Below are 16,781 nucleotides of genomic sequence, written 5' to 3'. Positions count from 1 at the left end.
ATTTTGTATTTCAATACCCACTGCATTTACAGTTACTCCAATTACTCAGTATATTAGCATAGCCATGTTTATTGTGTTACTAATGGTTGAAATATCTTTCATAATTCTAAATGGAAGTTTGTTTTATGTTTTATCAAAGAAGAGTATTTCAACAGAAGCTAGAAGCAGACAGACTCGCCTGATAAAGATCATCATACTGTTAATATCCTCAAGTGGAATGAGCGCATTTGTGTACATTGTGACTCTTGGGGTCTACCCAGACTACAGTTTTTCAGTTTCAATCTTCGCATCACTGTGTGAAAGATGTTTTCTATTGTACATTCTATCAAATGCACATGGACAGTCTGAATGAGTGAATTCAGATCCATATACAAATTTAATAGCTACTTTGTTTTATATGCTGAATTGTAGAATGTAACATGTATCCATGAAAACAGTTAAACTGTAGAAAAGGGTGCACCTTTAAAAGCCTAGGTGAAAAGGTTGTGAAATCAAAGGTGGAGACCAAAACATGATTAATGCCAAATCAGTTTTAATAATGCACCCCTGACCATTATAATATAATTGATTGGCATTAACATTATTGCAGTTGTTTCTTGGCTGCCACCTTTGATTTCACAACCTTTTCACCTAGGCTTTTTTCAAGGCTGCACCTTTTTCTACAGTTGAGCTGTTTTTGTATGATTTCACTTCATCATACAGTACGGTAGTACTGTATAGTAAGGACATCAAAGGTGTGGGGGCGATCTGTGATATACTATAACCCAAAAACCTGCTATGATTTTTCCTCACGACATGACAGTATTGGTTGGGTAAACCCAAGCCCAAAAGTGTCTTCAGATCGACACGAAACGTTTCCGTCAAGTTGATACAGAATTTTAAAAATAATTTATTCAATGGAATTTTCTACTGCCTGCCTGCCTGATGCCTTCGGTCAAGCATAGCGGAAAACTGGCTACAACTACTGCCCTAATTCTTTCGCAGAAACGTTTCTATTTCGCTTAAGAAAAAACCTTTGATATATTGATAAACATACACTGCTTGCGCTATTATCTTACCTTTTATCCTTCTTTACCATGGCCATCAGTCAAGGTTCTACCGTTGAGAGTTATAGACTACAGTATGGCTTCCATCTACCAGTGTATATTTTCATCAAACTATTTGAATACAATGGCGGATCCAGGATGGGGCATTTGGCGCAAATACTCCCCCACCTTCCTTCTCCCTTTGTGGAGGAGTCATACTTATTTTGATTGAAATAGCTACTAAACCCTGTCAGGTCATAGCCAGTTTATATAACTCATAAAGTTATGCACATATTGCAAACTTACAACAAAAGTCAAATAAGCTGTCAAACTGTCACCTTGCGTACTAAGCGCCGCTAAAAATGATTATCGTGTTACTGGAGACGAGTGTAAGACATTAGGCTAGTCTTTTAAAACAGCTTTTAAGACTTCACCAAGTCCAAAATAGCATAAATTAGCAGTGATACAATAGTATGAGATGATTATTTGCTGCTTCAAATTTTGCTGTCTCCAACTACCTACAACTTAGCCTGTTTGTGCCCCTCCCCTTGCCAGCTCCTGGATCCGCCCATGGAAATACACATGGTCGCCGGTTGCACCAAAAACACACGCGTACGTGACTCGCTGTTGATATCAATCAGAGAGAACAACTCACAGCGAACTATATAGCGATGTGTAAGTCAATAAAAGTATTGTTTATTTTAATAGTAACAATGTTAAACCGCGTCGGGCGAATTTTTTTTTGGTTCCACTTTTGACTTAAACTTTCGACTTATGGAATACAAAAATAACCGGAGTTAGTATGCAACATTGAATGTGTTTGTGGTTCATGCCACAGAAAAATTTTCGACTTATGGAATACAAAAATAACCGGAGTTAGTATGCAACATTGAATGTGTTTGTGGTTCATGCCACGTGATGTATACAGAGTAGTGACAAGACTGGACAACAAGAACCGCCATGACCACGTTCTTTGCGAAGTTCTTATTGGCTGATGGATGGTTGCAGCCGGAATATAAAGTGACGCCACTTAATCGCCCAGCGCTTACCATGGTGCGTACTATCACTTTAAACTACGGATCATGACATAGCTACACCGAATTGCACTGTACACCTTTAAACTCTCGGTTTCTGTGGACCCTACTAAATAAGGAGAACAACCTCATATCAGCTGGGCCCAAAATGTCATTATAGAGAGCTTCCATTGTGTTGCTGTGCAGTGTTGGGAGTAACGCGTTACTTATGTAACGCGTTACGTAATATTATTACTTTTGTGGTAGCTAAGTAATATAACGAAATACACTATAAAAACAGGTAATATAACTCAAGTTATTTACTTACAAATGTAACGCGTTACCTAAGTAATTATATAGTTACTGTAACGAATCTAATATATATGTAATATTACTACTACAAGTAGCGAAGTTACTAATCTCGTTAGTAATCCACTGAGTAACGCCTAGCCACAACGAAGTAATGAAGCCTATTGAATGAAGCTTATTCACCAGCTTCTTACTTATAACCAAGATTTGCACATTGTCCAACAATGCAATCATGTCACGTGATAAGGTGGTAGTTTCACACGTGACAGCTTAAGGCTGTGGACACAAAGTAATATATTATGTAATATTATTATAGTTACTTTATTTTATGGGTAATATGTAACTGTAACTAAATAGTTCAGTTGCAAGTAATATGTAACTAGTTACTTTTTAAAGTAACTTGCCCAACACTGTTGCTGTGTTATTTCAAATCATTGCTGATAATATTGTGGTCACAATGCATGTTGTATTTAAGACTCTTGCGCATTTCATTGTTCATTTAATTTGTAACAAGGGGATGGCACTCCAATATATTCTATACTCTGATCTTAGTAAGCAGAAATGTCAAGGTAGGAATTTGCTGTTGGTCAAACAACAAGCACAGGTAATAAAGCATATATATATATATATATAATATACATACCACCATCAGTGCTTTTAGAATTGCAACTGACTAGCTAGCAAAGCTAATAGTAAACATGAGTATAATTTCACAAAAATATACCATAAGACTATTGTAATGTTTAGTGAAAGTCAATCTCATTTTTTTGCATTTTGACTGAGCATGAAGACTGGAGTGCTACGGACTGCTACCCCCTTCTAAAGGGAAGTACATTAATGGAATACTATAACAAGTTGCATAATGGAAGTTGCTAGCAATAAAAAAACATTGGACCCCGACAGGTAATTTTCAACCAAGTGGTATTGAAATTGTGTACATATGAATGATTTATTGATTTCCACTTAGTGATTAATGGATTGCCCCTGTATTTTACAGAGTGTGTGATTTCTGATATCATCACTACAGTGCTTGAAACAAATGTTGTAAATGCATGAATAGTTGTTGAAATTACACCCAAGTATAGTGAGACCAGTCGAATCAGGTCACCTGTTTACACTGACCAGTACAAAAGCATCAAATAATATGTAATTTGTCTATCAAATGATGAGCCGCCTGTTAACTGCGGCCAGAAAATGTAAATGTGACCAGATTAGGCAGGGTTCGCTGTGCTTGTTAAAATAATGTGATGCAATGTTGTCTTGAGAATGAGGTTGTGACATGCTCATGTAATATGTAAGTTATGACGGCAAGCAGACCAGTTGTTAGGTTGTTAGAAAAGCTCAGAGTACTTGATTATGAGGCAAACCTACTTTGTAGAGTTACGCAAAAAAAGAACACATTTATTACTATGGTTTTGAGTCATACATTGTTCAATATTTACGTACCATATGTTTACATGTAATAGTTGTATAACACGGGCATGAGGGCTTTTCCTGATATGTATGCCCGATTTCCTAAGGGTTGCACATGAGTAGTTGTAATATGTTGCATGGGTGGAAATCACTTATATGATTTCTGATTTGTAGATAACTTGTTGATCAACTACTTGCAAAGTGAATACAATTGAGGTAAGTAATTGTGAAAAGATATGATAACTAACACGCAATTCTTTGATATACAAATCAATGTAATTATATAAATGCAGATATTGCTAGTCTTCCAGCTTTTTTGTATCAGCCATGCCCACTTACTGAGAACATGTGATATTGTGTGTAGACATAGAACAATGTTAGGGGGGGGTGATAAAGTTTGTCTATGTACAAAGTTATACCTATTGCTTTGTAGACTTACTTGAATTATGCCCACTGACTGATCACTACTATAAAATTACTGTACCTGTGTAGTTGTTGTATAGCTACCTGTTAAGTTAGTGGAGCATCCAAATATAGTTCTTGGGTCATGCGTCATTTTAATTTATTTCAGGTTAGTTAAGTGGTTTATCGGGGTCAGCAAAAGTGACACAGTTTCAATGCTGACTGTGACAGACTATTATGCATGCATATATGTGATATACAGTAGAACCTCTCTTAACAGACTCCCTGAATTCAGGACGCAATAGAAAACACCTCCATAATAAGGGCAAAAATTGTGGTCCCAACAAGTCTGGTTAATACATTTTTTATCTCTGAAAGAGGAAAACCTCTATATTACAGCAAAAAGTGACCAAAACTCTTGGTCCTGAATTGTCTGTTATAGAGAGGTTCCACTGTATCGTACGACAGAAAAATTTGACGAATCCAATTCTCCAGCATAGCTAAGTGCCTCTAAATTTTTAGATGTTACTGGTCTCACCTGCTATTACACATGTAAACTCATGCCTGCTTCTTACTACACTTGTGACGATGTTCGAATTTATCATCTGTTCTGCTATTCAAAGACACCATGTGTATGAACATGGACACTTTGATATGTACCTCTAAGTACTGCAAAATAGACATTCTTGATGTAGGTTAAAAGTGCAGTGTCTCACTTCACACCTTGATCTTGAATTGCTGCTACATGCATAAGCACACAAAAAGTTTATACCAACAGAGGTGCATGTTCAGTAGAACTTTTTATTAAATATTGATGACGTAAACAATTTGGCAAAATTTCTGCATCAAAATTTCCTGTCGTATGGTATATACTTTAGTGAGGTTTCATTAATTGCTACACATAGTTATCTTGATGAGTGTTTATTAGCTACTGCTTAATTGTACACTGGTAACTCATCATACAAACCCTAGAGTTACTGGTATGTGCAAGTACGTCACACTTATACCATCCCCATGAACTTATGCAGCCTCGGAAATGTGCTGTATGGTTTGTAATAAACAAGACTATTTTAAAAATTATTTCATTCATGTGTTAAATATTGTTCACTACTTTGATGTTATCTTTTTCATGCTATATACTGTAGGAGCAGCTCTCTCTCAACAAAGCCAAATTGACTGCAGCACAGAGCACTAACTTGAAGAAGTAGTGCAACAATATTTCTTCTCAATGCTGTGTAATTAGAAGTGGAACCATAAACACCTGTAATATAATTGGTTATTATTCAGTGGCAGTGTAGCCACGAGCTTAGCATTTATGTACCAAATTCACACTTTACTATACGTTTGCATATATGCTGATTAGTTATGAGAGGGTACTGAAGGCATTAACATCACCATAAGCAGTTCTTGTGTACTGTGCCAGAGTATGTCTTGTATTTTACTAGTTACACACAGTGATGTCCCATTGTACTGCCAACATTGTACTGCCAAAGATCTCTATAGTGGCTACTGTAACCTAGCTCTTTCACTTGTGAGGGATGAAGAGATGACACCTGTGCGGGCACAACAGTGGATGTCGTAAATGAAATAAAATACATATATGTTTGTACAACTTGATTAGCTGTTTCATTCTGAAGAGTGGGGTAGCTATAGGTAGGTAGGCACAGAACATAATTATAATGAGTGCAAATATATATAGAAGAAAGGCATGGTCTCACATTTTGCTTGCAGCTGTATTGTGCTTTTGAGCTGGTTTTAGAAGATAGAGGTAAACAGTATTGGAAGAATGACACTTGTGCTTAAACAGATATTCAAGCTTTCTTTTTACTTAAGAGGATTTATTTTCATGCTTCCATCTGTGGTTGGTTGGACCCACGAAGCAACTATATTAAAGTACGTAAAAATTAAGTATTTAACTCAGTTAAGGCACATCCACTCCCGTGTCATGAAATTCCTGTGACAAGGGGGTGTTGCACATATTCTCACTGTATGTCGATCTGTGACCACGGTCAAAGTTTTGACCTGCCAAAATTTTGCTTTGACCTGTGACTAAGAGCCTTTTTCAATCTTTGACCGGTGACTTAGCAACAGTATTTCAGTACTTTTGATTGTGGGTTGGAAATTTTCACTGTTGACTTGGCATGAATTTGGTGGTAGGGACCCGCCGATTATGCTGGCATAATAATGAGCATAATAGGTGCCTGAAAGCATTGAGCATAATGCTAGCATAAAAGGCAGAACATTTGTGCATTGCCATAAAATCTTACTTATCAAACTACATAACACATATTAAAACTAAAAGATCGATATACTCTAATAGAACTGTCAGAAAATAATCAGACAGCTGACTGTTCTATTAGAGTATATCGATCTTTTCTGTGACATGCATTTTGACAAGCAAGCATTTAGAGTCTGTGCTCCTGCAACTTACTGTTTTCCCATAAAGTGCAATTAACTAGAAAAACATGGGAACTGAGGTATAAATATTGAGCATAATTTGAGCATAATAGGTAAATATTGAGCATTAATGTAAGCATAATAGGCAAAATTTCGAGCAGTGCAGCATAGCATAATAGGTAAAATGATGAGCATAATCGGCGGGTCCCTATTTGGTGGCCTTGACCTTTAACTTAGACCACAGTTGCAGATCTGCCTACAGTGAGTGCCTGTGTGTCACCCCCTTGCTGAGATATAGAGATATACATTATTGTGAGACACTGTCCAGAATGTCTCAGACTGAGGTAGATGGTATATATTATTTGTCTATGATATTAACAAGTCAGTCCAACACAGAAAATTATCATCAGTGCAGAGACCCAGTGTCTTTTACAGGAAGAGTCATTTGACTGAATAAAATTAGTGTCTGTGTGTCATCCTGCCACAGATAGTAAACGAAAACTTACGTACCCTCCAGTAGCTAAATATGGTCCTGCCACTAGATCAAGATGTTCCACTTCAAAATCCTAAATGTTGTAGTGGCCACCTTGGCAGTGGCGTAGCCAGACTTTTATGTTGACCAGGGCTACAGGTAAAATTCACCACTAGGGTACCCTGTTGTATTGGTATATAGCAATATGGTATTGAACAAAAAAGTAGGCACTTAACACTGTGCGAAGCATTTTGCCTTCTAGGGGGGTCTGGGGGCATGCTCCCCCAGGAAAATTTTGAAATTTTAGATGCTCTCAGGTGCAATTTGCATCAAAAATAGCTCATTTTGAATTGGTATTTTGGATGCAGGAGTTAGTGGATGATTAAGGAAAATTGAGATGTCAAAGTGGCATAATATGAAGTTGATCTATGACGTAGCAGCTAAAAGGAGCCATTATGTAAAATTATGCATAGATCAAGGCTTAATGGTTTGTTGCTGTAGTTACTTGTATACTCAGAAAATAATTTGAAACTAATTGAAAGATGCATAATTGTTATAATGCATTGCACACAGTTGCTAAGTTGCATATGAAAATTAATAGTTATTATAGGTATGCGGAAAATTTTTACTTTTGAATCTGTCAGAGTAAGATAATCTATAGCTGTACATAGAGTAGACTATATAAATAGAAGCATGGCGTATATGCATGTACCAGGCACTTTAAATGGAAGAAGTTTAGCTGCAATTGTTGCAGTTGCAAAGCTATCACAACTGGATGGCAGTCCCTTTAAATTAATTAATTGAGCCCTTGTAATACATCACTGGTACTTATCTTTTTTTATTCTGGCAATCAAGAACGGTAAGCTGGTTAGCAATTCCCTGTTGTGACATAATTGAACTAATAACTCACGTGATTACGGACTGTTATAGATTTGATTGTGGGTAATTTCAAGCTTGTGCATAGCGTTGCACCACTCACTGTCGCATACTAACTCCGGTTATTTTTGTATTTCATTAGTCGAAAATTTTTCTCAGTCCAAAGTGGTTCCAAAAAAAAATTCGCCCGAGTCGGGTCATTCAGGTCCTGCTTTACAGATTATTCGGGTCTGACCCCACGTGCTAAATTAAATGTGGATGTGTTACCACACGTCATAACGTAGCTCTGCTCTTTCGTGAGCCACGCCCACTTACGTAAATTACTGTCTGTAGATATATGGTAGCCACGCCCATTCATCAGTGTGTAGGTATGCACCAATCCACGTCCATTATTGTCTGCAGGCTTATGTAGAGCCACGCCCACTGATCAGTTGTTATTGTATGAGTCATAATCTAGTATAATAGTACTATGATTAACTCTTTAAAAATATTGTGACTAGTTTTGTGAAAAGCAGGCTATTTAGTGATCATGAGCTTGCAAAAAAGTTCACAAGCAAATATAAGAAAAAAATAGGAATTTTAAATTAGGTTAGGGACAGTGTATAGTGCTGCAATGAAAAGTACTGGATCAGAGTAGTATATAATGTCCAAATACTGTAAAACAATAGGAAGTAAATATCCCTACTGTGCTTTACTCAATGCACAGTAGGGATATTCACTTCTTATCATTTTACAGTATTTGAACATTATGTACTACTCCGATCCAGCTTAAGCTTGTTTCAGTACTTTTTATTGCAGCACTATACACTGTCTCTACTCTAATTTAAAAGTCCTAATGTTTTCTTATACTTGTTAAATATCTAATCAAAAACAGCCAAGCTGTAAAAAAAGGTGCGGCCCCCATAAAGGCCATGGTGAAAAAAGATGTGAAATCCAAGGTGGCGGCCAAGAAATGGCTGTGATGGTAGGTTAATGGTTACATTTTAATAACAACAATTCAGGGGAATTTGGTGCCAAGACCAAGCGGCACAAAATTCACCTGAATTGCCATTATTAAAATGTAACCATTAACCTACCATCACAGCCATTTCTTGGCCGCCACCTTGGATTTCACATCTTTTTTCACCATGGCCTTTATGGGGGCCGCACCTTTTTTTACAGCTTGGCTGTTTTTGATTAGATATCACTTCTTTTTGTATTTGTATACTGCAAAGCCGGCCTATGGTTGGCTTTGGGGCTTTTTTAACCCATGTGTTTTTTTCTTTACCACAGGAAGAAGAAAAGAACTTAAAGAAGAATTTTAGTACTTCAATTATTTTTGATTTTATTAGTAATTATACAAATTATATGCATATATTTATTACATGCTCATTATTCCCCACAGGATTTTTTTTGCAGCTGATCTCTCTACTGGGTGACTTGAAATGTAGCTGAACTATATACAGGATGGTTTCTTTGTAGCTGAACTCTCTGTAACAGGTGATTTGTTTGCAGCTAAACTCTCTACATGGTGGTGTCTTTATAGCCGAACTCTCTACATGATGGTTTCTTTGTAGCTGAACTCTCTATAAGGTGACTTCGTCTAGCTGAACTCTCTACAGGGTGATTTTTTTGTAGCTGAACTCTCTGCAGGGTGATTTGTTTGCAGCTGAACTCTCTACATGATGGTTTCTTTGTAGCTGAACTCTCTACAAGGTGACTTCGTCCAGTTGATCTCTCTACGGGGTGATTTGTTTCTAGCTGAACTCTCTACAGGTGAATTGTTTGCAGCTAAACTCTCTACATGGTGGTTTCTTTGTAGCTGAACTCTCTACAAGGTACCTTCTTCTCTACAGGGTGATTTGTTGTAGTTGAATTCTCTACTAGGTGGTTTGTATGAGGCTGAACTCTCTACATGGCGGTTTCTTTGTAGCTGAACTCTCTACAGAGTGATTTGTTTGCAGCTGAACTCTCTACATGATGGTTTCTTTGTAACTGAACACTCTACAAGGTGACTTCTTCTAGCATGATCTTTCTACAGGGTGAATTGTTGTAGCTGAACTATCTACAAGGTAACTTCTTCTAGCTGATCTCTATACAGGGTGATTTGTTTGTAGTTGAATTCTGTACAGGTGGTTTCTTTGTAGCTGAACTCTGTACATGATGGTTTCTTTGTAGCTAAACTCTTTACAAGGTGACTTCTTCTAGCTGAACTCTCTATATGATGGTTTCTTTGTAAATGAACTCTCTACAAGGTAAATTCTTCTACCTGATCTCTCTACAGGGTGATTTGTTTGTAACTGAACTCTGTACAAGTGCGTTTTTTTGTGGGTGATCTCACTGCAGGTTGATTTGTTTGTAGCTGAACTCACTAAAGGGTGATTTTGCTTGTAGCTGAACTCCTTGCATTGTATCTAGTTTCTAGCTGATCTCTCTACAGGGTGATTTGTTTGTAGCTGATCTCTCTACAAGTTGATTTGTGTGTAGCTGATCTCTCTGCAGGTTGATTAATTTGCAGCCGATCTCTCTACAAGGTAATTTGTTTGTAGCTGAACTGTCTATAAAGTGATTTATTTGTAGCTGATCTCTCTGCAGGTTGATTTGTTTTAGCTGAACTCTCTACAGTGTGATTTACTTGTAGCTGAACTCCTTACATTGTGACTAGTTTCTAGCTGATCTCTCTACAGGGTGATTTGTTTGTAGCTGATCTCTCTACAAGTTGATTTGTGTGTAGCTGATCTTTCTACTGGTTGATTTGTTTGTAGCCGATCTCTCTACAGGGTAATTTGTTTGTAGCTGAACTCTGTACAAGGTGCTTTTTTGTAGGTGATCTCACTGCAGGTTGATTTGTTTGTAGCTGAACTCACTAAAGGGTGATTTGCTTGTAGCTGAACTCCTTACATTGTGTCCAGTTTCTAGCTGATCTCTCTACAGAGTGTTTTGTTTGTAACTGAACTCTCTATAAGGTGATTTATTTGTGGCTGAACTCCTTACATTGTGTGTAGTTTCTAGCTGATCTCTCTACAGGATGATTTGTTTGTAATTGATCTCTCTACAAGTTGATTTGTGTGTAGCTGATCTCTCTGCAGGTTGATTTGTTTGTAGCCGATCTCTCTATAGGGTAATTTGTTTGTAGCTGAACTCTCTATAAGGTGATTTGTTTGTAGTTGATCTCTCTGCAGGTTGATTTGTTTTTAGCTGAACTCTCTACAGGCTGATTTGTTTGTAGCCGATCTCTCTACAGGGTAATTTGTTTGTAGCTGAACTATCTACAAGTTGATTTGTGTGTAGCTGATCTCTCTGCAGGTTGATTTGTTTGTAGCCGATCTCTCTACAGGGCAATTTGTTTGTAGCTGATCTCTCTACAGGGTGATTTTTTTTGTAGCTGACCTCTCTTCAGGGTGATTTGTTTCTAGCTGATCTCTCTACAGGGTGATTTTTGTAGCTGACCTCTCTTCAGGGTGATTTGTTTCTAGCTGATTGCTCTACAGGTTGATTTGTTTGTAGATGAACTCTCTACAGGGTAATTTGCTTGTAGCTGAACTCCTTACTTTGTGTCTAGTTTGTAGCTGATCTCTCTACAGGGTGATTTGTTTGTAGCTGAACTCCTTACATTGTGTGTAGTTTCTAGCTGATCTCTCTACATGGTGATTTGTTTGTAGCTGATCTCTCTACAAGTTGATTTGTGTGTATATAGCTGATCTCTCTGCAGGTTGATTTGTTTGTAGCCGATCTCTCTACAAGTTGATTTGTGTGTATATAGCTGATCTCTCTGCAGGTTGATTTGTTTGTAGCCGATCTCTCTACAGGTAATCTGTTTGTAGCTGAACTCTCTATAAGGTGATTTGTTTGTAGCTGATCTCTCTGCAGGTTGGTTTGTTTTAGCTGAACTCTCTACAGGGTGATTGCTTGTAGCTGAACTCCTTACATTGTGTCTAGTTTCTAGCTGATGTCTCTACAGGGTGATTTTTTGTAGCTGAACTCTCTTCAGGGTGGTTTGTTTCTAGCTGATCTCTCTACAGGTAGATTTGTGTTGATCTGTTCATTGCTGATCGCTCTAAAGGTAATTGATTTGTTGCAGTTGAACACCCTGCAAAGTGTTTTGTTTGTAGCTGATCACTCTAAAGGGTAATTTGTTTGTAGCTGAACTCTCTCCACGGTGACTTGTGTGTAGCAGAATTCTGTGTAACTGAATTCTCTAGAGAGTGACTTAATTGTAGCTGAATTCTCTACACAGAGCATGACTTGTTTATAGCTGAACTTTCTTCAGTGTGACTTGTAATGTTCTGAATCTCTATAGTGGTATATTTGCTTAACTCTCCACATGGTGACTGTCTTCTTGCTGAACTGTCTATAAGATTAACTGTTTGCAGCTGAACTCCCTACAGAATAACTTGTGATGTAATAAAATTCTATAATGGAGTAAATAAATTAGCCGAATGCTCTATTAGGGTGACTGTTCTATTAGAGTATCTCGATCTCGCATTTGCTACACGGAGTTGGCTTTCGAATCATAACTCAGTGGTTTGTAATCCGATTCTTCTGTACTACTGCAAGGACTTTCTATGAAGATTATTCCAGCTATACACCGATTTTCAGCTCATTGCTCTAAGCGGTTTGCCTAATAGGCGTGAAAATTAATACTTTTTTATTCATAAAAATCGATCGCGTAATTGTGACACAGGTTGGGTTTTGTGTCATATCTCCGTGGTCTTTATCTCGATTCCTTTCAAACCACTAAAAGGCACTCCTACGATGGTTACTCCATCTACATAGCAATTTTCAACTCATTCCATGAAGCGGTTTACCCTGTAGGCGTGACAACAAATCGATCTTGTTTTACGCGAATAATCGGTCATAACTCCTGAACCATTCATCGGATTTGTACCAAATTTGATGCTAGGATTCGCCTTTGGACTCCCTTTCCGTGTGCCAAATTTCAAGGCGATCGGAGTACGCGTTTGCTTGTTATAGCAATTTTTGCAAGTGTGCGAAAATACGAAGAAGAAAAAAACGAAGAAAAAAAAACGAAACTTTGGCAGCTCGTATCTCGGAAATGGCTGGAGCGATTTCCTTCAAATTTGGAATGTAGACCCCCTTGGCTGGCGGGCAACTGTGTAGCAAATTTGGTTCCAATCAGATAAGTGATCACCGAGATACAAAGGTGTGAAATTGACGTTTTCGTTCTTCCTGTCAATATACTCACGGTGTGGCGCGCTGGCTTCTTGGGCCGCACGACACACTACCGTGTGTCTTGATCCCACAAAGCTAGGCTTTGGGACTTTTTACCCATTCTATACTGGTACAAGGATATTTTTGAAGGACAAAAGTTACAATAATATGATTTAATGCTGCAATACTTTACTTCTTATAATAGTTTAAATGTCCCAAACCCAGGTTTGGGGCTCAAAGTTTTCTTATCTACATGCATATACAATGATGATTATGATGATAATCATTCTGGAAGACAGAAATTAAAATAGTATTGTATTTTATTTGACCATTTTTGTAATACCCTAATAGAGCTCACTAGAGCATGCATAGAATGCTTTAGATTTTCCATTGGTATATTTATGAAATTATGAACTTGTATAGTATTGTGTAGAATTAAACTTTAAAAAATTCATTTAAAGGTATAAATTAAGCCCATACCTATTCGAAAAGTTGTTGCTCAGGCTCATCAGTGGGAAAAAAGTAGACAAGTTTATGATTTCTGTTCACAGGTCATAAATGGAACAGTAAAAAAACATTAGGACTGCACTATTTGCAGATATGTGTATACAAACATAGCTAGTATAGCTTTGGTATTTCAAAGATTTTCTTAGCCAGGGGTGGGGAAAACTGGTCTTAAGGGATCTATGTGCCTACAGATAAAGTTACTCAAAATTTTACCCATAACTAGAGTATCTTGATCATTTTGACTTTTACACTAGGCACTAGGTTTCACTTTACCCTTTTAAAATTAAAATGTGTGTAAAATTGGGTCAGTTGGGCCCAAGCAGCAACCTTTCAAATAGGGATGGCCTAATTATTAGTATTACTATATTTTGTTACTGTGCAAGACTTCAAAGTTGAGGATAAAAGTTAGTCATAAATTACTTATGTTATAAGATATCTTTACAGAGTGGTATATTGCCAAAAGACTGGAAAACTAGTCTGGTCATGTGTAATACACCTGTACATACAAAAAGGGTATCATTCACTTCTGCAGTAATTATTCTATTTTATAGAACTTTGCGTGGGCGAGATCAAAGGAAAAAGTGTACTTTAAATTTCATAAAGTACACTCTCAGCTGGCCAACTGCTTCACCGACCACAAAGAGTGCTTTATTGCACCGCAAAGAGTGCTTTATTCGTTCAATAAAGCACTCTTTGCGGTGCAATAAAGCACTCTTTGTGGGCAATAAAGCACAGTTGCCCACGTGCCTTAGTGTAGGCTAATAGCCTACGGGGCTCGCGCCAGTACGACTAATCACCCAAGCCGGTGAAGGCTGATAGCCTCGCCGCGCTGAGTGATCAATCACCCCAGCCAATACGAGTTCCACCACTGGATTGCTTTTATAGACATACCTAAATGCTTCGATGATGGGTGGGAGAAGGTAATGTTGCTGTTAAGTTTGTTAATGTAAACGGACAAGTCCTGGAGATATCATGGAAATACTTCACCATGTGACTCACAATAGAATCGATTGTGGGTTGCGAGCAAAACCTGCCAAAAGACGCAATGAACGTCTACTATGCCAAACTATGGTGAAATACGCGGCTATGCTTTAACATATACATAAGGGATACTCTGTCTAATTATTGTGTGTTCCTAGAAGGTTATGTTGTACTCAACTAGCTACTACATGCTTTAAATAAACCTGGAAAAGAATGCTCAAACATTGGCTTAAAATTCTTTCAGGAATTTCCCAAAATTTTCACTTATTATGCTCCATTATGCTTACATTATTCTCCTAGTTTAGCAACATTTCTTACAATTACATTTTAATCAGTGAATGCTCTATTAGAGTATTTCACTACAAAATGACTGTTCTATTAGGCAGTATCGATCTAAGGAACTGTAGTTTGCAGTTTCCACTGACTGCTCTATTAGGGACTATCAATTTCTTTTCATGGAATTAAGCTTCATAGTTTGAAATATCCACCTAATATGCTAGCATTATGCTGGCATAGCACTCCAGCCTATTATGCAGGTCTAGCTTTTATGACTGGACTCTATCTCTTGAAAAACATCTCTTGAAAACATCCCTCATACCAGACTTTTACTGAAATTTCAAGCATATGCAATTAATGATCAGCTTTTAAATTGGTATGAGAGTACAAGTAGATATCAATGTGTAGCAAGTTGATGTTGTCTTACTTATAAAAACAGACACCCATAGATAATACTATGCCTTTCTAGCTGAATAGGCAATTGAACAGACCACTGTAAACCACAAATTATGCACAGAAGTACCTTCTCAGCTGCCTCCATTAAATGTGGACTAGACTGGATCAGCTGAATTGAACTGGAACTGACTAGCAGACTGTTCCTCTGGATGACTTTGATGGCTCAGAGGACTTTGCTGGATGGTTGTTTCAATTCACATGTGGTTCACAGTAGCCAGCCACCAGCCATTCAAGAGTGTCTGGCTTTTAAAAGTGAGAGCTTTATCTTGTCTTGTAGGCTACAGGATAAATTGTGCATCCTGTAAGTAGTCTTCCCATCCAAGCTAAAATAATGTCTCTAGCCATGCAATGTACAATGCATTTAGCTCCAGACCTAGCATCAGTTACCCAATACAGTGCATTGTTGTGCTGATACCAAAGTATCCTGCTATATATATACACTCCAGTTCCCAATTATTCTGTATGCCACCAAACTTAGATAGACAGTCCCTGCTGCAAGTCTATAAGTCAACTTTTAGAAGAGATTCTGAAACTCTCCTAAAATAATATTATGCTTCTGACACCGCTCCATTTCTAATGTTAGTAGCTATGTCTTATGTCAGAACTTATATGAGTAAACTTGCAAGATGATTGAAGGTGACTAAAGAGGACTATATTCCATTATGATAAATCTTCTGATAAATGCGACTGAAAAGCTAGCTATGTTGTTATACGTATGAATTTGCCTTTTATTGCTCTGTTCCTTTTTTTCCCATTATAATATTGTTGTGTTCTCAAAAAAGAGCAGTGTTTGCCAGTGATTTGTAACTTGTAATCTTCCCATGCATTCTCTCATACCAATTTGGTGTTGATAACAAAAGTTAAGACCTTATATATAGCACCTACAAGTTAACTTTAAGAAGGTGTTCTGGAACCCCAGGAAACTCCTAAATATGCTTCTGACTATCTGCTCCATTTCTACTGTCAGCATTTCAATTATTTTGTGCATTCCAACAGTATTGGCAAATAACCACCTTAATGTTTGGTCACATTCTCTTTCTAATAATAACATGCTAATGTACAAAGTTAACTATCAAGATGCACAGTAATGTGTCATGTGACTAAGGAAGCCAGCGCACCACATCATGCAAAGATCAAATAGCCGGGTTAGTTTAAACAACTTGCAGGAGTATAATAACCAGTTGCAGCATGTAATTAAGTTTAGTGACTTTTACAGATCATAGCATCTCTACTAAACATATACAGTATTAACTCCTATGCCCTGTTACAATAGACAAATTCATTATAAAAAAATAACAATTACCCCTATTTTACGTTGTCTATAATGTAAATGTCTAAAGTAACTTCTCCGATTTTTAAAGGACAGCATAATAGGTCATGAGATATGACATTTTGAAGTTTATAGTTTTTTCATACATTATAGGGACAACAGCTTCCCCTTCTGGGCAATCACATTATAGATAAAACCACAAATTCAAAAACATCATATCTGAATTCATAGTA

At 37.4% G+C, this 16,781-nt stretch overlaps 1 long non-coding RNA gene across 1 annotated transcript; it reads left to right on the top strand.

Annotated features, from left to right (window-relative positions):
• Positions 1–1,928: 1,928 nt before the first annotated feature.
• Positions 1,929–5,513, top strand: LOC136254402 (uncharacterized). Its single transcript, XR_010700466.1, has 3 exons — positions 1,929–2,078; positions 3,935–3,976; positions 5,308–5,513. It is a non-coding gene; the product is annotated as an uncharacterized lncRNA (long non-coding RNA).
• The last annotated feature ends 11,268 nt before the right edge of the window (positions 5,514–16,781 follow it).

Source organism: Dysidea avara, chromosome 4 (genome assembly GCF_963678975.1).
Source record: "Dysidea avara chromosome 4, odDysAvar1.4, whole genome shotgun sequence".
Taxonomy (NCBI): Eukaryota; Metazoa; Porifera; class Demospongiae; order Dictyoceratida; family Dysideidae; genus Dysidea; species Dysidea avara.
Note: the sequence above shows the minus strand (reverse complement) of the source record. Positions and strands in the feature narration are given on the sequence as shown.